Below are 27,359 nucleotides of genomic sequence, written 5' to 3'. Positions count from 1 at the left end.
TGTGTCTGTCTCCATCCCTTCTCTTCTTCTCCTCCCTCAATTCCATCTAGGACTAAAAACCTTATCCCTTCAAACAACCAGAAACTAGACTACTTGAGGGTAAAATTTCAGCCTGAATGGTGAGAAAGACTCTTAAATAGTCTAGTAATAAATATTTGAATATCCTTAATATTATGTACACAACAGCAGCTGCTTTCATCCTAAGCTTGAATGAAAATTTCAGGATGGAAAATACAATTCACAGATGAATAAGCAGCAGTTGTCCTGCAATGCAAATGAGCCAAAGGAGGGAGCATGGGGAATCATGGAGCCACAACTTGGGCTGGTGGCTTTGGTGTCTTCCTCATCACAGGCAGGGAGCTCACAGACAGCCCCAAGAAGCTACAGAAGAAAGCACCTCCATGTCTGAGTAACAGGTAGCAGGAGATTCCTGTGCAGAGCAGGGTGAGGGACACCAGGAAAGGCAAGTGGCAGCACAGGCAGGAGCAGGGTGTGCTCACCTTGTCTTGGCAGGTCACAGCTGTTTGCCATCCTCAGGAAAGGCCATCAGCTCGGTCCTCTTTTAACTCTTCTGGCTACAAGGAGCTGAAGGACCGGGAGCTGGCCTTTGGAGCAGGGCTGTGGATGGAGCCCAGCATCAGCCCCATTGTTTGCCTCATGCTCTTCCAAAACATCCATTCCCATCTCCCTGTGGCAGCTCCTTCATCGAGTATGATCTGAGCTTTGGGTCTGGAGTGAAACTCTTAAGTCTTGGCAGACTCCTCATGCCTCTGGATTTCAAAGAGGACACCTCTGCAGGTCTGGGATCCATACTGGAAACTGGCCACTGCTTGTAAGACATAAGTGCTTCACCCTAAAAATAGTTAGCAGTGTATTCAGAGCTGGAGAAAACAGAGACAACACTTCTGAACTCAGCTCTGAGCACTGTTTACCCCTTAGGATATCCAGTAATGTTTCCTTCCAGGAGTAACTGCTGGGAGATATCCACACATCTGCCTGGCTCGAAAGGATGTCAGGAGAAAAGCTCTCAACAAAGAGCTGTATCTTACATCACACCCTGGATGCCGGGAGCCCCAGGGCTTTGGCATACCTTTGTGAGGAGCACATTCCTAAGTCGAGGGCTCTCTCTTCACAGGAACACCCTATCCTCCAGCACCAACACACTTAATCCACAGCCCCATGGGCAGAACTTCCCACCACCCACCATTCCTGGGTGATGCAGTGAATTCTGTTTATAGCCAGATACACCGCTGGCAACCAACTAATTACCCAGCAGCAAAAGCAGTGGAATGAGAGTCAAAGAGCCATTCCCCTGTGCCAAGTTCCCCAGTTCTTCCTCCATCTCCCTCCCTCTCTCTCCAGAAAAAGAAAACCAAAAAGAGATGGCATGCTCAGCACATTGAAGTGCTTTGAGATGCGACTGAGTAATCCACTGATTATTTTTCTTTTGAGAACTCAGTAAACTGGGATCTGCCAGTATTTCAAGACACAAAATACAACAGGGAGTCTTTGGCTCTGAGGTTCCACATTCTGCAGGTGTTCTTGTGCATTTCCCCATAACAATTTAAATGGAATAGTTCCCCTTTTTTGTCCTGGTTTTCCTTGAGAGATTTATCAGAACAATCCAGACTGGTTTTGTAAATTTGAGTGCATATTGGTGATGCAGATAGTTTTTCAGCTGGACACAATTTTTGGAAGGAGGAGATTCCATCATCATGTATTTTTCTTAGGTTCATTCCAAAAAAGAAAGCCAACCCCTACCCTATTTTGGACAGGTGGAGGAGAAAAATGGATGTAATGGACATGTACCAAAACACATGCTGCAAACCAGGCTCATTTTGTCTGGCAGGAGGCCCTGATGTGTCTGAAAAAACAGAAGGAAAGACCCCAGCCCCAGCAAGAACAAAGGCAGGAAAACCCAAACCCCTTGTGAAGGGCAAGAGGTGAATTGGAGCCCTGCTGGCCTGTCCTGCTCTGTGCTGAACTCCCCGTGGGCTGATGCTGGCTGGGAGGAGCGTGTTCCCTTGGGCTGTGGCAGCCAGACTGGTTTGGTGACTGCTGCATTTGCTTTTCCCTGGCCCCCGCACTCCAGGTGCTGCCCCTCATAATCCTAATCCATCCCTGTGGTGCAGTGCCCTGTCCTGCCTTCCTGCACAGCAGCTCCTGGGTTTTCCTTATGATCAAGAGGAGGAAGATGATCCTGTGGCTGCAGGGAAGGATTAGAGGTTGGAATTTGTGCCCTATTTTGGGCTATGCTTTTGGGCAAATTGAATTATCTATGCTTTCCATAGTTCCTTGTAAAGAAACTTTACACTTGGAGATGAGGACATTATCCTACTTCCTTCCCTCTCTGAATTAAATATCTGTCAATTCTTTGCAAGATGCAAAGGAACCAAAATCCCACACAAACACGCCTGCAGATACTTTTCAATGGATTTTATACCTAGAGGGTCCCATTGAAATGCAAGTATCGGGCCCTTCCAAATGAAACAAGTTTCTGTAGCACAGATAACCTAAGCTAAAGGAAGTAGAATAGTCCTTATGGAAATAACCATCCCATTTAAAACATTATTAAAACGAGTACGTTTCAGTGCACCTGGAAAGGAGCTGTCGATGGCAAAGCACCAGTGGAGCACAAAGGCAGAGGGAAGTGCCTCTTGGAGCCACCTTTCTGTGCTGTCTCAAGGTCTTGGGAGCACTGGAGAGACACCAGCTGGGCCATCACCTGCCCTGAGCTGGCAGAGGAGATGGGAGCACCACAGGTGAGGGGATCCATCCCAGCTGCCACAGCTCTCTCAGAGGTAAAAGCCAATCCTGCTGGAACTGCTTCATCCCTCCCTGGACGCCGGGGCTGCTGCTGGATGTGGCAGAGGCACACAAACAGGGAAGTCTCAGAAAGAAAAGAGTCTGTACTGTCCCCTGCCATCCAAGCTGTGGTCAAGCAAGTGTCAGAAAACTGGATTTGTGTGTGTGTTTTCCTAAAGACACAAACCCCCTACATGCTGATCCTATTTTAGAGCCCAGCCAACAAAATTACTTTTGGTTCAACTTATTCCTGGAAGCGGGTGGGGCACTGACCCCAATGTCTCAAAGCGAAGTCACAGCTCTTCTGCAAAATCTGTGATCATTTTTTCCAACCAGTGTCCCATTTCAGCAATGGAAAATCGCTGTCTAAAGGTGCAAACACCATTTTTCATCAGTGTAACAACAGACATGGTTGTAGCTCATTTAATTAAGGAGCCTAATTTCCCTCAATTGTCTGTTAAGGCATCACACAGGTGTTTCATTTCAGAGTGCATTAGTACATGAGGCTCTAAGCCTAAAAGCTAATTTTTAACTTAACCTAATAATGTTAGTAATAATGACCTGTGATTACTGTCTTGTGAATCAGAACCTATGATACTTAAAATAATTAGCATCAAAGCCTAACTTTGCAAGTACCTTGCTAAATTCATTATTAGCCCTAAACCCTCAGCACTGAATTGAACTTTAAAATTAATGTTGGTATGGCCTTCCCCCAAACACACTCTGGAGGCAGCATTTTAACAAATTTAATTTGGAAATGTAGTTAAAGTTTTCACCAGTCTCTTCTTGGAGGAAGAAAATGTGGTATTAGCACAAAGTACAATCTGATTAAACAATTATCTATTTTATGTGGTCCCTGCTGTGTTTGGAGCACACATTTCCCCCCAGCTGAGGAATTGCTCCAGGAATTACTACACTGACCCAAACCTGTGACCCATTAAGCTCTCAGGGGACATCTCTGGGGGCTTCTGAGGGTGACAGAAACCAGCTGGCTTAGGGAAAGGAAGCTTGGGTGAATCTTGGCACAGGAGATTCCTCAGTGCCTTTCCACCCCAAGAGAAAATCATATCCTCACACTTTTTACTTCTCTTTTTGCCAGTCAGCCTTTCCTCCGAGGTCAGATGGAGACTCAGCTGTCCTCTGCCTCTGGAAAGGAGATGTTCCTTAGGAGGTGGCTGTCACTCCTGCTAAGTGAAGGAAGAAGAAGAGAGGCTCAGAGCCCAGGGACTGGCTCCCCTCTAACAGCTACAGGAGAAACAAAACCTTTTCCAGAAAACAGCAAAAGAGACAGAAGGGCTTTGCAGCGTAGCTCTCCCTCTTGGATCAAGTGGGAAGAGGTGGGATCACAGCAAGTGGCTGTGAGCAGCCAGTTATGATGGCCAGGACAGTGGGATGACTTGGAGGAAGTGTGGCTTCCCCCAGGACCCTGCAGCTTGCCCGTGACCATCTCATTTTGTGCCTCACGCGCCTGTTGCTGGCAGGAGCAGCTCCCAGCTGATGTCCCACCACAAGGGAGGAGTTTGGAGGCCACACCTGACAGACAGACAGACCCCAGCCAGGCTGGTGGCTGCAGCACCCAGGGCACCAACCCCAGCCGGGAACCAGAGACAAACCAGAGGTGAAAGCTGCTGAAACGGCAGGAATCACTTATCCTGTGTGTGTGCCACAAAGAGCAACCAGAGCACCAGACCCTGAGCAATAAACAATGTTTCAGGCATTACGAACACGCAGGAGAGCTCTGCTGATGAAAGATTTGTAGTTGTTGTTAGTATCTGTCGAGTCCATGCTGAGACCTGAAGCTCAGTCTGCACTTGAACCTTCTCCAGGTGCTCAGGTTTCCTGATGTAGATCAGCCTGACAAAACAACAACAACAACAACAAAGGCCTGAAAACATGCTGTTGATTTGGAGAAGAATTTCCTCCACGCATCCAGGAAAGTTCAGAGAAGAAATCTCTCGCCTGGGATGCATAGCTGTTAATACCTTCTCACAAGCTTTCCCACCCACAGAACGAAAAGCAAAAACCAGTTGGCTTTGGGGTATAATCCAAATTAGAAACAGGGAAGGGAAACCTACCAAGTACCCACAAGGAGTTTGGCTAAAGAACTGTGATGCTTCTGAACGTTTGACTTAACATTCTCCCACAGAAAATGAGAGGGAAGCCAAAGCCTAAACATTCAATTGCTTTTAAAAATGCTACTTTAAGCCTTTAAGCCAATTTGGAAGATTTTGCAAATTTTGTCCTGCTGCAATAAAAACAAATAAAAATTCCTGGTACTAATCATGTTTGAAGTCAGATATCCTAAATGTCCTTTATTTACCCAGCTGCCACATTATCACAGCCCAACATGTGCAAATCTAAGACCAGTCGTGGTCAGTATCTATGAAAAGGATCCTTAAGAAAACAAAATCTTGATGTAAAAAGCTAAAGGTCCTGCAGATCATTCCCACTTTGTGAGGACACAGCGTTGCTAAAGGAGATTCTGGCTGTAAAAAGCTCTCTGAGCTCACTTGTGTTCACAGAAGATCCTAGTGGAGGTTTTACATGATTATGAGCATCTTAGCCAATATTCACACTGGACAATTAGAATTTTATTTTGTTTCTATTATTAATTACATTAATTACTGGCAGGGTCCAGGGCTTCCATCCTAAGCCTCCTGCACAGCCCTGACTGCTCCGAGGTTTCCTTCCCTCCAGAACTATTTTCCACAAAGCCTCTTGGTCAAGCAGATCCTGCACCTTCCTCAGTACCAGGTGGAGTTTGGAGCAGTTCTCCTGCCCTTCCAAGTCAGCCAGCAGCGAGTCTGCAGCTCCCCTCAGGGCTCCAAAACCTCCTGGGTGGAGGGTGGAGCAGGAAGAGGCTCCCAGAGCTGCCAGCTGTCAGGAGGGATGTGCAGCACCAGGAACGGCAGGGTCGGACAGCCATGAACCAATAGGGAGAATGGATGCTCCAAGGTGAAAGGAAAGGGAAGGGAAGGGAGGGGAGGGAAAGGGTGGAATAGAAAGAGATGCAGGAAAACTGAGCTAAAAAAAAATGAGGTGTTATTTAACTACTGGAATGTGCTTCTGCCCAGTTTCCTAGGGATGGTACATGTAGAACAGGAGTGAAAATGCTGTGAAAATAGCAGCAAAAGAGCAGGTCTCTGGTTCACCTGGAAGGAGGGAGGTGCACAGGCATTGACGTTGCCTGTGTGAAAGAAAAAATTTGGCTCTGCAGTGTTTGGCATCAGCTGCATCCACAAGTGGATTTCCAGTCTCCATGCAGAAATCTTTGCATCCTTCCCCATAGAAAGCCACACCTGAGTTACATGCAGGAATCCTTGACAGTCACATTTCATAACCCTGTTCCTTTTCCTGCCAACAAACAAAATGTCATTCATTGCAGCTTCACAAGACTTGTGAGTTCCATTCAGAATGGAATCAAAATAATTCAATGTAAATATAACCATTTTCACCACTTAGAAAAACTGCCCACGGGGACCACTTTACTTCAGGGTTTTGCATTCTGGGCTCCATGAGAAATGGGCTGGGGGCTGGACACAAATCCCTTTCCACAGGAGTTTGTGTGATGGTGCTAATCTTCATCTTCCAGCTCATCTTTGGACAGCAGTGTGGGAGGAACTGAAACGTGGGGCAAAGACTCACATCTGAGTAAACAACATCAACGGCTGAGGCTTTTACACCCTGTCTGGCATTGGCCAGCGATGAAGGATTTCACTGCAGCCACAAACCTGTTGTTCCACCTCTCTCCATACCCAGACCTGTGCACAAATGCACACACAGATTTTGGAGGCTCATTCTTACAGCTCAGCCCTTGCTTTCCCCCATCACCTGTGTCCTGTGGCATTGCTGCACTGACCCCAGTGCTTGCTGACCCTCAACTGCTGCAGCAAGGAAGAAGAGGATGAGGCTGCAGCTCCCTGGGCTCTTCCTCCCTCCCAAGCTCACCTTGGAGCATTTAGGCATCCCTGTTCATTTAACCTGTGGGCACTGGGTCGGCCTTAGCCCTGCCCGGGGCCCAGACCCTCGGGGAGTGTGAGCTGTTGCCACCTCGCTGCAGAACTGCTGTGGTGGCTCCGTGCCATCCCGCCAGTGCGAACAATCCTTCGAGAATCCTTTCAGGTGTGTTATTAATTCACAGGGAAAACTGTTGGTAGGTTTTCATTGCATAACACAGCCAACCTCAGGACCAAAACAGAATGGAGGTGTTTAATCAGAGCAGTCCCCTCCAGTTCCCACGCCGGGGAGCTGAGCCAGATCTACATCTGAGCTCTGCTGCTCGCGAGCCGAAGGGACCTGGGGGTTCTCCATGCTGCTTTAAGCATCCATCAAAACAACTGTAAATGAGTTATGTTTCAAGTATGCAAGAACTTGCTTCTCCGTGCCAAAAAACGATTAGTGTTCTCAGGCTTCCAGCAATGCAAAGCAGAGTCTGCAATGTCCTGATGAGAGATAGATGCATTTCCTCTTAGACAATTAATATTAGGGGTGGGTTTTATTGCCATTCTTTTTTATGTTGTTAACATCCTGCCCTCTTTCCTGGTTCCTCCCAAAGAGCTACAATGCAATTTGCAAAACTCCCCTTTGTAAGATGTAAACATTTACTAAACATTGTCTTTCCACTTTGTATTATGACAAAAGAATAGAAGTCAAGATGTTAAATATGTTTCTGTATTTGCATCTGAAAGCCCCAGGCCTTCCTGAACATGCTTGCAGATAACTTCTATTGTTTCCAGCACGTTGTTACCTTTTTCTGTGGATCATGAGCTCCATGAAAATCCAAGGGCGAGGTCTTTGCTGGAACCCTGTCTGGGACCCACCAACCACAGTGCCTTACCAAGGTATCCCTGCCATATGATCATCATCCATGTCACTCCACCTGATGGTTTCATCCTGGGACAAACCCAGCCTGGCCTCCAAACACATTGCTGGGATTTGAGATCCAGACCTTTTCTGCAGTGCAATCCAGCTAAACCAGAGGCTGAAGCAGTGACTTAGGAGGGCGTTCCTAGAGCCACCAGGCACTTTGGCAGCAAAGCCTCGTGTGATGGGAGTGATGCTGCTGTCCCTGTGGGGTGGCCAGGCTGTCCCAGGGTGTGGTGCTGCAGGACAGACCCCGAGTGCAGAGCACAAACCACCGGCACACCAAAACCCCTCCTGAGCATTCTCTGGAGCCAGCAACACCTGGAAACGCTTCAATCACCTCACTCACATCTCCACTAGATAGAAGAAATCCAGGGGCTTCATCAACAGTGCCTTTGCCAGAAGCAATGAAAACCCTTGAGCCCACTTTGGGTGGAGCCTGGAGTGCCCAAAGCCCCCCACCGTGCCCCCAGCAGAGCGTGGCCACCCCAGCCCCTGCAGCAGCGCTCTTGTGCTCTTGTGCTCTCTCCTTTTGTGTTTGCCTCTCTCTGCTTGCTAGAAACACCACTCCCTATTTCACAGACTGTAAGAGATTTTACCACGTCCATTTAATGTTCTCCAAGGGCGTAAAATAAAACCAGTTTTGTGTTCCATATCCCTAAGCAAATGCTTTTCCTTTCCCTTTCTTCCTTGTTATTTTGTGCATGTGTGTGCACATGTCTTTTTTCAGGAGTAAAGAGCATCGTTTACCCCATTACACATACACACACACACATTCCTTAAGCACAATTATTTGGAAAATTTCTTGTTGAAATTCCCACTTCACAATTAGTAAACATCATTTTGCTTAGCATCACCTGGTATTTTTTAAAAAAATAATAAGAAAATCCAAGATGTAAGGGTGCAAGAAGAGATGCCCAGACTGATTCCATAATACAGATGTGACTTCAGGATATGAATTTACAGAACCGTTTGAGGCAAAGGAGAAAATACTGATTTTTATTTTTTTTCTAGAGCTATAGGAACAGTTTCAGAACTTAAATCTTTTTTAAAATCACACCACAACCACAGGGACCATCTTCCTGAAATTTTTGGAGGGAGGTGGGGCTGTTTGCTTGTTTTAAATAGCCTGTTAACCTCATCTGCTACTGCAGACAAAGCCTTAGGCCAATCCTGCAAACACCTCTGGTATTGTTCAGAGCAGTCGCTTTTGCACCTGCCAGGAAATTTGTAAGATCAGAGATGCAGATCCACCTCCTGCAACCTCTTTGCCTTCCTGGAAACTCCCCCAGAATAGCTGACTGGGTAGGATTAGGCTCTTGCTTTGGAGGTTGATTATGTGATCTCTGTTTCTTCCAGCCCTGCCAGCCAGGGCTTACCTCCAGATGAGTATTTCAGCACGTGCTTAACCTTAAGCAACGAGATACTCATGCTTATAGTTAAGTATGGGCTTAAAAATTTTGTTGGAAGCAAATCACAAGCACATTCTTACATACTTCTTTGGGCTGGGCCTAACCAGAGCTCTCCTTTTAAAACAGACTTTTTTTTTTTTTTCTCTCCCACCCCTTATCCCATCACTGTAATTTCCCTCCTTAACTTCCCTCTCCAACTGCTTCATTCCAGTGAAACCAAGGGGAAATGACATTTTCTCCTAGAGCAGTAGATCATATTTGACAACAAACGTTAGATTGGCCATGAACTTACATCAAGAGGTGATATCTTCTATTTAGCACAGCTATCCCTGGCTCTGTGCAAGACCTGCCTCTCCCTAAAACATCTCCTCTCACACATGCTGCACTCCCACAGCTCTGCACGACTCCAGGCACACACCGAGGCTTTATGGGGCTGGGGGGAAGCTGCCTCCTCTGTTAAACATCCAGGAAAACAGAAGGAATGTTGCTCCTGCCTAGCAGAGAGTTAATATCCTTGCACATGAGCCATTTCACCTACAGCAAGAAGTGAAAGCATGCGACTACACCCAGCAAATGATCACAGAGCACCCTGCAGGGAATCTGCTTCCATTTCAAAGGGAGAGATCAAAACCCACAAAGAAGAGAAGGGAAAAAAAAAAAAAAAGAAAGAAAGAAATAAAGATGCTCCCAGCTTGTGCATGAGATCAATGTTGGGCCCAGCCTCAGAAGTTTTCAGAGAGGAAGGGAGAGATATGGACAGAAGAGTCATAGAGCACCTTCAGTGCTGGATTATTTATGTGCTGGGGGTTTGATCCTACACACCAAAATAAATGGGAGGTTTGCCACCAACTTCAATGGAAGCAGAAACAAGTCCTATCACCTTGAGGTTTATTGGCTGTCTGCAGCAAGTTTTAAATTTTATATAGAAATTAAACAGAGGATAATTTGACAGTTTAATGGTGACGTTGTGGTTTTTGCATTAACAGACACAGATTTATCCTTTGGGTTTTGCAATTATTTTGTTCCTGACTGTTATTTTTTTTTTTTTTAAAGAAGGATTCTCATGTTTCAAGGGAAGACTGATAAAAATGGGACATTCCTGTGCATAAGAAAAAAACCTTAAAGTTCAGTCAGGCCCTACATGCCTCACTCAAGGCTCAGTAGTTTGCAGCAGTTGGCATTAGTGGTAGCAGCAAATTAGCCATCCTGTAAGTTCTCCGCTCCTCTGCCAAAAACAAAGACTGTCCTAATTTGAACTATGCCAAATAGGGCATTTGACCATGAAAAATGACTTTAAAGAGATGAATAAAAAAATTAAATCCTGTATTTGGCACCCATCAACTGGTCCAAAAAGTGAGGAATCTGCTGAGTGACAGACCCAGGCTCAGGACTCCCTGCAGCTCCGGCTCCTCAGGAAGTCCAGACCTAAACTGATGTGGAAAAGCCCAAGTAAATGAGTTCCCTAGCCCTTACTCATTTAATCATTGATTATTAAATTAATCCACTCATTGAAGCCAGCTAGTGCCAGTGCAATGAGCTGGCCCAGTAAGATTGAGTTTGGGCTCAGAAGCCTGATGAGATATTTAAAGTTAGGATATTTAGGCAGATATTTAAAGGCAGATATTTAAAGTTAGAACAACAATATGCAGCTTAATAAAACGATCTAGCACTGTCAGGTTTGGTTCATTTTTTTGGAAATCCAAAGTACTCTGAGTGGCAGCTCCTGATCTCCAAGCACCCTGGGACAGGAGCCAGAGTCTGTTTGGATCTGACAGTCCAGCAGCTGCACAGGACAGGGAATGCAGGTGGGAAATGACAGAACTGAGGAGAAACAGGAGAAATGCAAGAAATGCAAGAAATGCAAGACCACAGCAGCCACCCAACATCACCTGCCACCTTAGGGAGGCCTTTTCCAGCCATCCTGTGGGACCCTTGGAAAAGGAGTCATTCACTGGTCCCCATCCAGCACTAACAGGAAGGTGGCTGTGCCCACAGCTCCCTTCCCCACATTCCACAGGGCCATCTCCCTGTGTCCCCTTCACACAGGGAACAGCTCAGTCCTGGAGATAAAAATCACCCCCAAGCTCCAGGAGTGGGGCCAGCCCCTGGAGCAGTGGCAGATGGGAGAGGGGTGCAGGTGGGACTGGAGGAAACATTGGGGTTCACACAGGAATGAAAAATGCTTGTTCTTCCTTCTCCCACCGAAAAATTCTACTACCTAGGACTGTATTATTTCTTCTGAAAATACAAGAGGATCCTCGTTCTGGGAAACAACAACAACAACAACAACAACAACAAGAAGCCTTTAAAATCAACCAGGAAAAATACAGCATGACCAAAACTATTTGAATTTGTGCCATGGTCTGTAATGAGGGTTTTTTGTTGTCTTTTTTTTTTTTTTTTTTTTGACTGCTACTTTGGGGGAGGAGGGAAGAGGAAGAACAGCAAAAAACATTTCCAATCAACCTAAAAGAATTATTTTTTTCCCCTCTCCTGAGATTTTTCCACTTCAGTCAGCGCACTGGTGAACATCTCACTCCCACAGCCCTGCCACTTCCAGCCCCCGGCAGCAGCACTGAGGGACTTCTAACACCAAATGGGTGGAGCAGAAACCTGTCCTGAGGCGGCAGGGCTGGAGCCACCCTCCATGGGCCACAGGGACACGTTTGACCCCCGAATTTCCCTGCCAGAATCCAGGGCAGCCTGGGCAGCGCGCTCCTGCCGGTGGCTGCTCCGAGAGGAGACAAGCCTCTGCTGCTGGATGCATAATCTCCAATTTATACAAAGCTTTGAAAGGCATCCAAAGGTCTAATTGGGAGGCCCTTAAATTAAAGTGGGGATGGGATTTGGAATCCACTTTAGAGCCTGCGGTTTGGAGGGAAGCATGGGGATCCATTTCATCTGTGTTGATATCAAGGGAGCCCAATATAAATGTTTTCTGGCACTTTTACTCCTCCAGCCCTGGGGTTTACACGAGGGTTGGCTTTTTTTTCAGTTTTTTTTTTCTTTCTCTGTTGTTTTTTTTCACTCTGAAGCCTCTTTCAGTGTAATTTTGGAAGAGGGGTGTTACTGTAGTGTCTGGGGCACAGCCATTTCTCTCAGGTCTGCCTGCTGGACCGTGGCACTGCCCCATGCCTGTCCCCTCACTGTGGCAGCTGCCCCACCCGGCAGGACATCAGCAAAGTTGGGTTCTGGATGTGCTGCAAGGGAGTGCAGGGCAAGGGGAGCTGTGCCCACCGCAGCAGCCTCGGGGCTGCTCTCACCGATGGCTCTCTCCCCAAGCTCCAGCCCTGCATTTCCACTGCTCCCCTCTAGCCTGGGGCTTGGGACACAGCTCTGGAATGGCTTTATTGCCTGCCCTCAGGAAAGCTCTGCTGCCCAAAGCCACCACCTCAGAGCTGAGGCCGAGGCCAGAGGCTGGGGGCAGGATGAAGGGGTGGGCAGGAGATGATCGTCATTTGCACATCTGCTTTTAATTGGACTCTGGTGGAATACTGACTCATTTTGCATCACTCCAAAGCTGGCCCGGTGACAAGAACCCTGTGACTGAACGTGTCCCACCATCCCTCACTCCCAGTGCAAAGCAGCATTTTTAATTCAGTAGCCAAAGAAATACATATATTCCTATTTCACAGGATCCCAAAGCCTAAGGAGATGCTTATTTCCAACTTGTCCCACTGCGGCGAGTGAACACCACAGCTGAAGGTGAGACACTGCAAGGTGAAAGCTCCCCCTTCCAATGTGCTTTTTTTGCTTTTATGTCTGATAGAAAACCTACAATTCATTGGGAAAGGAGGGCTCCACGTGGGCTCTGCACAAGTCCCCTCCCTGCAGCGAAGCCGGGCTGATTTACGGTGCTGGAGAGCCGACCTCGGCATCCTGAGAGTGCTGGAACGAGACAGCAGCTGCTAAATGCGGCTGCTTCTCCTAATCTTCAAATAAAATATTCATCAAGCAGCCAGAAGGAAAATGATTTGAGGGAGTGGGAGTTTTCCCAACTTTGTGTTTTTGCTGCCAGAACAGAGTATTGTTCCTCGTCACCGCTTGAAGTGGTTTATGCTCACAAAAGCCCTACGACAACAATGCCGTGCGTGCGCAGGAAATTCCCTTCACATCTCAGTGACACGAGGAGGAGGAACGGGGATTGTACAATGCATGCAGAAATATAAACATGAGAAATGACCTCATTTGTGCCAGTGCTCCCAATGACTCTATGGGTTCATGGCCAGAATTTCTCGTGTGGCCTAATTTCTGCTCTCCTCTCCCGCGTGCTGTATGCTCTGATCAAAAACCAGGAGAGGATCTCAAATGAGATTCGGCCTCATGCCACGTGCCTTCCCTCCAACTCCTAAACCTCGTCCCCAGCCAAGCTCCACAGGCATTCCCATTCTCCCAGAGCTGGGAGGACACGTTGCCTTGGCCCTGTCCCCACGAGGAGCAACTGTGCTGGTTGGATGCTCTGGTAGAAATTCCCTGGTGGGAATTACACACATGTATGAAAATAAGGGATAAGCTTGAGGCTAAAATCCTGGCATGAGATGCAGAAAAACTCGCCCTCGCCTCCCAGCCCTCCCTCGGTGACACCTGGCTCATCCTGGGAGCACACACATTACCTTCATCCCCCAGCTGCAGCAGGACAAAGTGTTCCGGGTGTTTCTCACCTCTCCAGAAAAGCCAGCTGGGACACTCCACCCCCCTTTCCTGCCAGTGACCCAGAGCTGTGCCTCACTCGGGCTGACCCGTGCCTGAACACACCTTAGCCCTGCACCAGCTCTTTCTGGACAGCGAGTCACAAATCCATGGATATCTTAACCAGAGCAGAGGTGGCTGATCTGCCACGCTTCTATTTTGCAAGAAGCTGTGACATTTCGTGTCTGTGTGTGGGATCAGTTTAAGAAGGACAATTTCCCACAGAAAAGAAATTAGTCAGAATGGTTTGTTTCATTTTAAAGGGAAAAAATGTGAAACCTTTCCACAGGATGAGTTCCCTTGTGAAACAAATATCTGGCTCTTTTGACACCTGAGTAGCTGCTACTTTACCCTGCCCTGGGGTCACAAATAAAGCATCAGGGACCCTGAGAGAGACTTGGGAAGTCTCAAGACTCCAGGCCCTGGAGGAGGGCACAGAGCAGGAGCACGGCCCCCACACAAATGAATTTCTGGGCTCCTGCCCAGGGGCAGCAAAGTGGAAGCTGCCCCTGCAGATACACCCCATCAATCCCGGTGCCTGGGAAAAAGCACCCACAAGGTTACCCTGAAACCATCGCCTTGAGGGGAGCTGCTTGTTCAGCCGAGACTCTTGGCTCTGGGGAGCCCAGCTTGGAGCTCCACATCCTCCCAGCCCCTCATCCCTGCCTGGGTGTGCTGCACCCACCTCCCTCCAGCAGCCGGCAGAGCGAAAGGCACAGCTTCCCCCTCCTCCAGGAAAAGGTGGCTGTCCCTCGGAGCTGCCTCCTGCTCCTCTGTCAGTCCCCTCCTTCATTAAATTAACACCTCGTTAGAAAATGCAAGCTGCTTTGCTCCTACAAATGGTGCTGGAGGGTGTTTACTTTCCTAATGAATATCCTGTGTAGAATGGAAATGTGTCCCTGGCAGTCCTTAACAAGTGCTTCATTAAGCTGTTTGAAAAAATGTTCCTTTCTGTTCTCCTTTGAACAGGTTACGCTTTGCTCTTTTAAGCTGGGTTTGGCTGCCTCCCCATACCTGTGAGGATGGGTGGAGAGGTGGCCATCTGCTCCCAGAGCAAGCAGCTTTTCCAATCCCCAGCAGCAGGAAATGTGCTGAGAGACAGCATCTCCCTGCTTCCAGGAACAGTCTGGCACCCCGGCAGAGAGAGAGCAGCACTCACCTGAGCTAAGGGGCTCACACTCTTACAGCCCTGTTACAAAACATGGGCAGCTCAATAGCAAACTAGAAATGTGGAGAGAAAAAAGGGCCCTTGTGGATGTAGAAGCCAGGCAACCAAGGTGATGTTAGGTATGGACTCCTTACAAAAGTTTTGAGGGTAAAACTTAATAGCAGACCCTCGGGATTAAATGTGATTTTGTCCGTGTTAGTGATGACAGTTAAAATTGTTTATAGTTTTGTTTAATGAAGCTCAGGTAGAAAACTGAAGGCTTGGGGATAAAAGTGTTTGATGAAGGCTGTTCCTCAACTAAAACTGGAAATAGGTACTACACGGATTGTCTTTCACCCAAAACCTAAGGAAATGTCACAGAAGGACAGAAAACACATGGAGAATCCTCACAGGGCAGGTCCCTCTTTTAAGAGACCTGATCCTCCCACAGCACAGATGCCAATACACTGCAGGTACGACAAAAGCCCAGAAAAACCACATTTCAGTAAAACTGTGTCTTGTTCCTGTCACTGCTGGGATTTTCACCACACAGCCCCGACTGTGGATGACAGGGCCTGCCCTCTGCCCTTGGGATGTTTGCTTTGCCCAGCACACAGCTTAGAAACTTGAGAGGAAATGGTTTTTCTGCATTGGACCCTCCACTGGCATTTAACCCAAATGTTCTAATGGAACGTGGGGGGGTGTGGAGGGTGTGTTTCAGGGTGTTTTAGTGGGTTAAGGAGGTTTGTTTTTTCCTTTCTTTTATTTCTTTTTGTTTTAGTATTGCATGGTGAAAAGCTGCCATCCAGGTCACCAGGCAATACCTACAAACCTGAGAGACACACGAGACACATGAGAATGGCAATGAAATCAGTGTGCATGTACCAAAATCTGAACCAAAACATGCAGATGACAACATAAATGCAGCATTTGCAGGTTGAGGAAAGCAGCCAGCTTCCTACCAGTCACCCCATTAGGACAAGTCCCCTTGTCACAACTACTCTGATAGAGGAGTGGATAATTAACAACCCAATATCTGTACTGTACCAGTGATTGTCCGGTGTTATCTGACAGTGCTTTCAGAGATAACACTGAACAATGGCCTGCTTGGAAAAGTGGGGAAAGTGGAAAGAAGTACTGGAAAGTTGCATGAAAAAAATAATGGCACTATTCAGATGCTAAGCCACTAAATTCATCTGTTCCACATAAACACTCGCTGGGCTTGGAAAGCTGTCCTAACAGAGGAGACATAACTTTGATGGAAACACTGGTATTCCAGTGGCTGCACTTTGCTGCACCTCTTAGTTCATAAGAAAGAAAAAGGAATTCATCTGCCACTGGCCATTGAAAGGAAGAGGAATTTAGAAACCACAATGTTGAAAGCAGAGGGAAAACAGCTGAAGCACCCTGACATAGCAGACACAGAGCAAGGCAGATCATGTCAAGCAGTCCTCTCAGCAAAATCTGAATCCAAATTCTGGCCACCCAATCTGGGAGACAAATTGTTCCAAACCAAGGAAAAAAAGAAGTTCTTTGCTAATCAAGAGTAAATAATTTAAATAAATATGTATGTCCAGTCTAACAGCCTGCAAGCCTGTCCTAAACCTGAGAATCTCTGCTTTTCCTGTGGCCAGATGATTCCAGCTGGCACATCCTTAGGTCACCTCCAGCACTCAGACCTAATTAGCATTGCCATTATCTGTTAATACATGAACCAGGATTAAATACTTATAAATCAAGGTGGGCTACATCCTGCTCTTAGTGACCTATTGGGAATAGCTTTCCCAAAACCACTGGAGTCACACATCTCTTGTAACTGAGATTAGAATCTAATGTGATCTCTGAGGATTATTTTTTGTTGCTCTCCAGTTCATGTGAGCTAATGAGCAGCTTTGCCTCTATCAGGAAATTGGACAAATGTGCAACCTAACAAATTGTATTTGCATCTCTGTCTATTCTACAGGTAAAAAATGCCCTATGGATTCAAAAGGTTGTGTTTCACCCTGCTGGGTAAGGTTACACAGGGAGGAGGACAGGACAGAGATGGGACTGTCTTCCTTACCACCAGGCCTGAAAAACCATCAACATCAGGATATCTGCACTACTTAATATACTAAAAAATATCTTCAAAGGCAGGCAGGAAACAAAACTTATCAGCCCTGTTCCTGAAGGGGAAGGGAAGGTATGACATGGTGAAGGACCTCTCACTCCCTACTCCTGCACACCTCCCTGTTCCTGCAATTCCTCAAGGCTGGGTTAATGAATCCTATCTAATGCTGGAGACATTGGCAGAAAGTTTGTCCACTTTTTATGCACTTGCCAAATTTGGGGAAAAAGAAATGGAATAGCACATACAAAGCGAGAGGGAAGAGGAGTTTGTTGTTCAGCCAAGTGAAAAAACAGTACAAGGTGGGACAGAAATCAAGTAATAAGTTCATCAATAAACAGAATTGATAAAAGGAACCCATGAAAGACTGAGCCAGAGTTATCCTCACTGACAGCAGAGGAATCCAAACATCATCCCTGCATGTTTACATCAGCAGAGAAAAAGGGACACAGGAATGGCTCCTTGAGCCACCTGCTCTGAACTGAATTCCTACTGACTTCCTGCACCTGTGGAAAAGGCACAGTGAAAAGTAGCACTTCGTAGCTAAGGGGCAGCCCCAGCATCCCCTACAGAGAATGACAACTTCAGGTGCTCAGGAAAAGCAGGATACTGTGTGGTAAGGGAGAAAAAGTGAAAACTTGGAGCTATATGATAGCTTTTGGCCCTTCCTACACCATATCTGACCCCATCCCCTTCTTCCAGCTGCTTAAAAACACTGACCAGAAATCCCACCTGTTACAGCCTCCTACATAGCGCTGGAAAACCAGGACAAAACCCAGCAGGTTTTCCTGCACAGCTGCAGGAACAGCCCCACTATTGCAAGACAGCTTTCACACAGCTCATACTGTGGGATGAGCTTGTCCCTTGGCTCACACCACTGCAGCTCTTACCCTGCCCAGCACTGCCACCAGCTTTGCAGGATGGCCTTTGGGGCTTCCCCCAGAGCCCTGGATTTTACCCGGAGGCAGGAACAGCACAGGGACAGGCAGTGAGGAACCGTGTGGACACCCCCAGAAAAGGAGGGTTGCTGGCAGGGCAAGGACACCTGCCCAGAAATCCCAATCATTTCCCTTTCTCCCCCTTACTGTGGAACTTTTTTCAGTCACATTATTCCAAGGAACTCTTATTTTTGCAGGAACTCTGGTGTCATCCCTATTAGATGATAAACATTTATAAGCCAAAGCATAATTCCAAATACTTAGCCCTTAGTGAAACACTAGAAAGTAAAGGTCAAACTGTAAACATCAGTATTTTTGCAAAGATTACACGCATTCGTGTTTTGAATTCTTGTTTTCATTAAGTAAACCCCAGGCAAGAGATAACAGATGCCTAATTTCAAAGACCCTGAAACTTCTAATTTGGCACGCAATGGCATGCGCTGTAATGACGTTGACAGAAGCGCTCTCTGAAGAGTTCACACATGAAAAATTAAAGTGGAGAGTGTTTGTTTTATTTAAATCAAACCTATTTTCAGAAACCTTTTATCCAGCCATAAACTGCTGTGCAGCAAAAGATCAACATTTGTGCATCCAAGTTTTCTTCCTAATAACAAGCCAGTAAGGCAGTGCCTTCTGCCTCAAAGGACCATTAGGAAAGTATTTTTTTTTTGCTGGGGGGGTGTATGGAGATGTTTGCTACTCAGACAGATAAAGAAGACTCGATGTTCCTGCAAAGCCAAGTACCCAAAAGTGAGAAAAAGGCAGAATTATGGTAAATGGAGCCATCTTCTCTGTCCTCATGCATGTGCATGATGGCACAGCACACTCCTGTTTCCCGGCAGGGTGCTTGTCTCGGGCTCGGCCAGGGAGAGAAAGGGGCTGCTCTGACCCCCCAAAGCCATTTGGTCCCGGTGTGATGAGCCCCAGGGTGCTCCCAGACCCCCTTGGGCAGCCAGGGCTCGAGCCCGAGGCAGAGCAGCTCTGCCTTGGCACGCCACAGCCCTCTGGACACTGCACAGATATCAATTTATCTTTGCTGTTTCCCAGCATAGAGAAAGGATGAGCTTCCCCTGCTTTCACAGGCTGGGAAGCAAAGAAGGAAAAGAGGAGCTGAAGCATCCATGGCTATGGGGACAGTGCAATGCCAAAGATTTTCCATTTTTCAGAGCTCTACAATGGTATTTTCTACACTGCAGCTCTCCTGAGCTTCTCCTGCAACTGCCCAGGTTTTCAGGCTGATACCCTGGGTCTCAAGTCAGATACCCAGAATATGAGGAACACTTAAATTAGTGACCACCCATGGAGAGTTTGGTTTAAGTAACTTGCCTGGAATCATTCTGGCAGAAGCACTGAAAGTGCTAATTCCCTAGTGAACATCTGAACAGCCTGTAATACTTTTTCCCCTTTCCACAAACCCCCACCTCACTCACCATTCATCTTTCCACTCCTGCCAGAAATGGGGTAGAGATCCCTGGACAATGGTGTCTTTTACCACACAACCCTGATTCATTCCCCAAGCAGGTCTGTAATTGTAGTGGTCTAATTAAAGGCTGTATCACAGCACAGAAAATGGGAGCAGAGTTGGGAAGAGAATTCAAGTTGCAAGATAATTTTGGTATATCCTAAATGTTTTTAAATACAGTTTGCACACATGTGTGTGATGTCCTTGACTTAAAAAAAAAAATCAAATCAAAATAAAGCTACAAAAAATCCTCTGAACAGCTGGAAGCAAATTCCAGCAGGGCTGGGACCCTTGGAGCTGCTGAAGAGAATCCAGCAGTTGAAGTGAGCACAGGACCTGTGTGAAGGACAGATGGTGCCTTTTGCTGGGCAGACAAGAGGGAGCTGCAGAGATTTGTCTGGGGCATTTGCAGAAGGGAAAAATGCCAGCTCCACGTCAGGATTCTGGAAGGAAACATGCTGAGCACAAACTTTTCTATATCACCTCCCCAAAATACCTAAGTCTTGTGCCCTATTTTCTCCCCTGTTCCGTGCACTCTCCTGGGAGTGCAGAGGGAGATCCTCACCCAGCCATGCAGGCATTCCTGAGATTGTTCCCCTATGGAAATACAATCAGAGCAATTCCCCTCTTGCCATGTTCCCCTCCATCTCCCCAAGGGACAGAGCCATCCTGGGCTGGATGTGGGAGAGCAGCCACCCCCCAGCAGGGAGAAGCCCCAGCTGGCTCTGCAAAGGCCAGGGTTTCCAGGTTTCCCCCTCAAACATCAGCCGAGCACGTGCGAGGGGAGAGGTTTGAAATGTTCATTAAGTGGCCAAGTTTGGCAGCAAAGCAAAGTGAAAGTCACTCTGCTGCCAAATCTCAACAGCACGGTGGTGCTAGAGCTGCTCAAATTGGCTGATATCTCACTGTTTCAAGGCAAGAAAAAGTTCTTTTTTCCCTTTTCCCAAAAGGCTGATGTGTCAGTCCCACATCAGCCACATGCCACACACACACACAGAGAAGCTCTGTCACAGAAACTCCTACATTGTGAAGGGTTCATCCCGATTTACAGCAAATGCCAGGGAAATTTTAGATTTCAGATCCACCCATCATAATAACAGAAAACCCCACTATAGCTGAAATGCCTTCCTATAATATTTACAAAGTATTTCTACTGTATTTGTCTATATGCCATTAATAAAGGTGACTTTTGTACCAGTCTAGCCATGGGCATGGTTTTTAATATTATAACTTTTGATTGGCTGTCAGGCAAGAAGGTTTTTTATTCTTACTTTTCCCTCACCGAGCCAAGCAGCTCATCATCTGTCTACCTCAAACTGAGAACTTTAATTTTAGACTCACAAAGTTGCCTACATTTTCTTTGCAGACCTATTACACATAACAGGCAAATAACAAATGTGCTAAGAAAAGCTGCAAGTGAATTAATTTGGAATAGATGCAGCAGACAAGAGAACACACCTCTGTGTTTAAGCTGTTAGGAACAAATATCCATCTCGTTACACACGATGCAATTCCAAAAGCAAATTAACTGTCCATATTTGGTTCTTCAAAAGGAAGCCACCACAGAGACTGGGTCTACCAGCAAAATCTGGTTTTACTGGTCTCATGTTGGACAGTCAAGTTGGCTGCAGCTGCCAAAGCTGGGACTTCAAAGAACGGAGGATTTGGTGGAAAAAATTCAGCCAAGTCCATTCCAGAAGCTCTCCCCTGACCCTACACAGCACCAGCTACATGAGAGGGAGGAGAAAAAAAATACTAATCCTCCTGTCTATTATGTACACTTTTTGGGCTTTAGACTGCAATTATTTTTGTGAATAATTATAAAATTAGTGACTATTATACCACTTTTGCTAATTTGGACTAATTGCTTTTCATAGCCATGTTTAAGCTTGGAGCAAAGACTGTCCACAGAAGTCTGTTTTCTCCTTGGGAAACAACTAAAGAACAAAGAAAGAAATTGAACCCAATATGATTAAACTGGCTAAGGAGCATATTGTTTTACCAGACAGAAGCAATAATAAATCATGGTATTTCTCTCTTTTCTATCAAAGGAATTTTTTTAGGACTAGACAGAAAACAGCTCCTTTTCTGAAAGCTTTAAGAGAAAACTTCAGGTCATTTGCACCTCAACTGCTGTTCAACTCTTACAGGTATATTCTGAAAGTCACAAAACTTTTGCCTTTGGAGACTGCTTAAACAAATAAAATGGAAATGCTTTTGGGAAATGGACAAGAGCAACGAAAAAAAAAATAGGGGTTATTGCATAAAATAATCTCTATCAGTATCAGCTGAAATCATTCCAGGGGAAAATTCTCACTCAGTTCTGCTTTCAGTTCTCCCAGGACCTTCCTCGTTGCTCTAAACAAGTATTACCACTTCAAGCAAAGGTGAAACAGAAAACAAGAGGCAACAGAAATGAGTCTGATCTTCCAGAAGGTCCAAACCACAGCCAGCCAAAGAAACTACTCTTGGAGCCGTGTCCATCTAGAGACCCAATCACTGAGACACTCGGGATTGCTGCTCAGATCCCAAGTGCTGGCCAAGGTTTTCATTTTGCTCAGTGATCATTATTCTGAGGCAGCAAAAGGTGCTTGTCCAACCATCTGGAATTCCATGGATCCCTGCTGGCTCCAGAGTCCAGCAGGGAGATGGAAGCAACCAAGCTTTGCAATAAACACATTTTTGAGTTTACAAACATTCCGCGAGGGCTCTGAGGGAAATGTTTGGCTGTTTGCTCAAGCGCACACCGCTTCAAGGTGGGCTCGCAATACAAGCCATGAACGCCGCCCATCCCAGAGCTCCCACAGGCTGTGCTGTGGCCTGCTGGAGCTCAGTTACACATTAACTACGTGAACAATGCTGAGGTGGTTTGGATTTCACCATTTTTGGGTGGAACAAACCAAACCCCAATACCAAACCCGTGCTGGTGCGAGCCAGTCCCAGGCAGACTGTGCAGCTGATGTTTCCCTTCAGCACCACTGGAGTTTGGGAGGCTTGCTTTGGTGACCTGTGGCCTTTCTTTCTTCCCACCCGCCTCATTCTTTCTTTCTTTGCTATGTATGTTAATTTGGGGAAAATCATAGCCTAGGGCAACACACCTGACTGCTTCCCACCCCAAAATCATTTACCATTTAATGCACGGTTACATTCATTCTTCTGCCTTTATAGTTCCCTAATGAGCTTGAACAGCAATTAACAAAATGATTGTGTTCGCTTTAGTACAATGCACCTGCAAATACCAGGATGGGAAGTCATATTTAAAACATAAAAATACTCTCAGCACATATTTCAGCAGAAGCCTGATATTCCAGCATGGGCTTGTATTTCAGCAGGTGCCAGTGACTGCCAAATTCTTTGCTTTATAAAATATTTTAACTGGTCAGAGACATCCTTGTATTGTGTTCCTGTACATGCTATGATAACTTTGTGAGAAAAGAAATTAAATATTTTATTTTTCTACTAAAATTATTTACTATCCTGCACTGAATAATTCTTGTTGTGAAAGTTCAGGTCTAATCTAGCTTTAAGGTGTCTTGGGTACACACAGAGATCCTTTTTAATCCACTGCTATTTATGAGAAAAAACACCTGCCAAAATAAATGATCAGTTATTACTTACATTATTTCATTGATATTAGACAGTTTCAACAAGAATGTGATACCCAGATCTGCATACTTAAGCACATCTGCCTACACATTTTTGATTATTTTGGGGAGAAGAAAAAAAAAAAACCAATATTTTCTTTTTCTCTGCCCGTTAAATAGAGCACAAAGTAGAAATAACATGGTGTACACAGAAACAATAACTCACCATATTCATATTGCTTCATCTATTGCTCTTGCTCAGTTCTTTTCTCTCTGCCACAAAATCAGAATTACTAATGAGCCTCTAGAGCTCTTCTCTTTCAACCTCCTGCTCACAGAGCCAGTCCAGGTTAGGTCAGGTTGTTCAGGACCTTTACTAGCCAAGTTCAGGAACTCTCCCAAAGTGGAAATTTTACAATTTCTCATGGTTCAAGCACTAAAACATTAGTGCTGTGAAGAATTTTGTCCTTATATTCAGTCAGATTTCTCTTTGCTATAATCCATGGCAGCTGCCTCCTTCTGCTGTGCCCAGGAAGAGTCTGGCTTCATCTCCTCTACAGCCCTTGGGTCATGGCAGAGTGCTAAATCAATCAGGGTTCCCCCACATCTCCTCCTGTCACCAGCCCAGCTGCTGGCCCACCACAGCTCCCTGAGATCTCCCCAGCTTGCCTGTATCTCTACCAGAGTCCCAGACTGGATGCACTGCTCCAGTGGCATCCTCATGAGCAAGAGTCAGGCCAGGCCATCCAGCAAGAACTGCATTTTATTCATGCAGGAACCAAGGAGCACATTGGATCCATCAGGACTCCCAGTTCCCCAGGTGAAGAAATGTTACCCCCACACCTGCCCAGGGCATTTCTGTGCCAGCTGTAGGACCCGGCATTCATTTCCCAACTCACTTCTCTGATGGTTCCTCTGGCCAGCTCACCAACCACTTGTCCTGTACTGGTGACCCCTGCAGACTCCCTAAGGATGCTCTGTGTCTCATCAGGGCCAACCAAAGAAGATGTTAAACATTCTCAGCCCTTCAGCAGCCTCTGATCATCCTGGCTGACCCCATGAACTCATAGTGCCTCATTTACCTCATGTAAGAGAGGTGTACCACCTTGTCCCTCAAAGCTCTGCCACTATGTGCAGAGAGCTGGAAATAGATCTTGCTCATGAAAACCCAGACAAAACACTGAACACTTGAGCCTTTTCCCATGATTTTCATCAGCTGCCTCATTCAGCAGAGGGCCCACATCTTCCTTGGTCTCCCTTGTGTCGCATATAGAAGTAACCCGCTTACACTCCAAAAGCCTCATCCAGCTGAGCTTCAACTTTCCTAACTCTGTTCCTACACACCCAGGCAATATTTCTGTGTTCCTCTTTGGTTCCTTGTCTCTGCTTTCGCCTCCATCCTGCTCCTTTTTGCATTTGAAATCAGTCAGGAGTTCCCCGTTCAGTCACGCCGGCCCCCTGCTATACCTGCTCAGCATCCTGAACATCAGGATGGACTGTTCTGCTGCTTTGAGGAGGCTGTCCTTGAAGATCAAGCAACTTTCATGGGTCTCTCTGTCCTCCAGGGCAGACTCCCAGGAGATTCTGCTTACCAGTTCCTTGAACAAGCTAAAGTCCACATGCTTGAAATTTTGAGTGATTATTATATTACTTGCTTTTCTCAATTTCCTCAGATGCTTAAACAGCCATCTCATGATACTGCAGCCAAGTATTCCCAAAACAGCTCTTCCTTATTCAGGAGCAGCAGGTCCAGCTTCCACCAGTCAACTCTGTCCAGCAGCACCACCAAAATGTTGTCCCTCATGTATTCCATACATCTCCCAAATTGCTTATCCCCATCACGCTGCCCCTTCCAGCAGATGTGGGGAGTTTCAGTTCTCCTGAAAGAGTTTAGCCTATGGCCAGAAAAACAAACCCACTTCTTGCTAACCAGCCTTTTGCATGAGTTCACAGCAGAATATTCCTATTGGGACTTCATAGGCCGAGGTGCCTGCCATCAGAAACACGCTGTAGGATCACAGCTGGGATCCACACCGTGTAAAATGCAACCATCACAAGCCCCTTTGAAAAAGGTCCATTTTGACAAGTCCACCTGTAGAGGATCCCTGGAGTACTTGGAACTGGGTAGAAATACCAGCAATGCAACACAGAAGTGTTCACTGACAGCCAATTCAGGTGAGCAATACTGGCTTATTTCAGGACCTGGTAAGAAGAGGCACAACATGACCTACCTGAGTGATGAAAGCTCCAAAGCCAGAGAGTCCAGAGGGCAAAGCCAGGAAATGAGTAAAGGAAGAAATATTTCTGTACTTTGTGGGCCCAATCCCCAGCATCAGTTCCACTGACTTCCAGGGACTTCAATTCTTTTAAAAATGACAGGATCTACCCAACTGCACATGAATAACTTTAGGAACCTGTTGCTATATTTTAATGAACCTGGATACTGGCTGCACCTCTGTGGTTCATAAATCAGGGGACGAGTAGGTTTTTTGACCTTTAGTTAAATTCCCCCTCATAATCATCCAACCTCAGTGAAAGCAGAGTTAGTATGAAGCAAACCTGGCCTTCAGTATGAGCTGCAGCTTGCACAGGCCCTGAAAAGGGCTGGTGATGTAAAGGAGTGTGTGATTTGACTGTGACTCACTCTCCCTGCCAGACAGCCCTAATGACTGGCCTGCCCTGGCTCCTCAGCAGGAAGGAGCTCAGGATTTGTCCTATCCATACATTCCAGACTTTCACATCTGGGTCACTGACCTCTGTTCTGAGCGCTCCTGCTCCACCACCACCACTCTCACCATCCTCATTGGAGCACCTGATAAATGTTCCTGAATTTATCTTCACAACAGCCATGCAGCATGGATTTCCTCCATGTCGATGATAAGGCAATGACAGGACATTAAGGGCTAGATTTTGTAACATGGAATTTGGTCCAAGTCCAGTGAGCTTCAATAAAGCTTTACTTTGCCTCTTGAGCTGGTTTGAGCTCACTTAGAGCTCCTGGAGCTGTCAGAGTTCAGGCCGTGTGAAAGTGCCAAGTTTCACACTGTTTTGCACATGAAACCATAAATCCCTCTCCAGAACCCCAGGGGCATGAGGGGGGTCGCAGCTCAAAAGGTTCATGAACTTTGATAAAATCAGGCAGCTATCAGAGTTTGTAACAATGTACTAAATTAAGTTCTGTCCAGAAGCTTTTCATGGGCCAAGAGTACAAAATAGGTAATAAGAATGTGAATGTTTTGCTGAATCAGGCCACTAATAGAAAAGTCATTGCCATATTTAGTTCTTTACCTTTTTCAGTCAATTCATTGCATTATTTTCCCCTGGAAAATACAAAGGCAGCTTTCTTAATCTAAGGTAATTTTAACTTTTGGTATACATCTAGACCTGATCTTTCCCCGTCTTTGTTTACTTTTGTTTCTAAACTTTGCACCTACCAAACAGAGAAAAATAACCACGCTCTAGGAGGTGATGCTATCTGAAAATGTTTAGTTGACTAATCCTAAAGCAGCTGTTATTCTGCAAAATATTTAGAGATGATATTTGCCTGCACATATATGAGGTAATAATTTGACAGTATGCCTCACCAGCTCACTTCCAGTAAAAAAAAATAAATCTAAGTAAAAGGAAAATCTTTAGAAATAGCAGTTACCACCCCAAATCCTTTACAACCCTTGGTTGTCTTGTTCTCAGTGACAATTACAACCAGAATTTTCACTATTTTATTTCAGTGAAGTTTTAGAACAAAATTTGCCATCCAATGTCCAGGATGGTCAGAATACAGAATTTAGAATAAAACTGAGAAAGAGTTGCTCACCTACCCCACAAATACATTAAAGAAAGTCTGGTTCATGGTTGCTTTGAACCCCAAATTTCAAGAGGAAAAACATATCTTGACAGGCAGATTTGAGAGTTAGTTATGATAAATAACAATTTTCTCCCTTGCCAGCCTAGCACAGTTCTAACAGAAAGTGGGAGAGTCACATTTTCTTGCCCACAGAGCAATAAGATAATGGACAGAGGAGTGAAAAGGACTCTGATTTGATTCACATCAAATTCACCCATGCAACTGATTCAGGGGAAAATATTTAGAGCAGCAGCCATTTCTTTCCTTCATATTTAAATACGAAACCTTATTTCAACATCTATTTATCACTGACACATTGATTAACTTCCTGCAGGATCAGATGTTCTGACAGCATGTAACACTTCAGGGTTTTGCAAGCAGTTTACAAAGCCCTTTACTCGCTGTGTAAAGTGAGGAACTCAAGATCCAAAGGCTTGGAAATATTTCCCTACCCTGGACCTTGGTAGCCATTCCTCAGGGAACAGCAGTCCCCTATGGACTCCCAGCC

General features: G+C 46.0%; 1 protein-coding gene across 3 annotated transcripts in view; it reads right to left on the bottom strand.

The window, feature by feature from the left end:
* BMP2 (bone morphogenetic protein 2) overlaps nucleotides 1–27,359 on the bottom strand; it is a 114,248-nt gene that overhangs the window by 23,060 nt on the left and 63,829 nt on the right. Inside the window, exon 6 of one of the 3 annotated variants that reach the window (XR_015772276.1) lies at nucleotides 721–853. The exons of the other annotated variants lie outside the window; for them this stretch is intronic. The gene's annotated coding sequence lies outside the window, so the exon portion shown is untranslated. Of the gene's footprint in view, nucleotides 1–720; nucleotides 854–27,359 lie in introns of those variants that run through there. 3 annotated transcript variants of the gene reach the window in all.

This window comes from Pseudopodoces humilis, chromosome 3, assembly GCF_049639895.1.
Source record: "Pseudopodoces humilis isolate 2021_Gansu_Grassland_sample_001 chromosome 3, ASM4963989v1, whole genome shotgun sequence".
In the NCBI taxonomy this organism is placed as follows: Eukaryota; Metazoa; Chordata; class Aves; order Passeriformes; family Paridae; genus Pseudopodoces; species Pseudopodoces humilis.
Note: the sequence above shows the minus strand (reverse complement) of the source record. Positions and strands in the feature narration are given on the sequence as shown.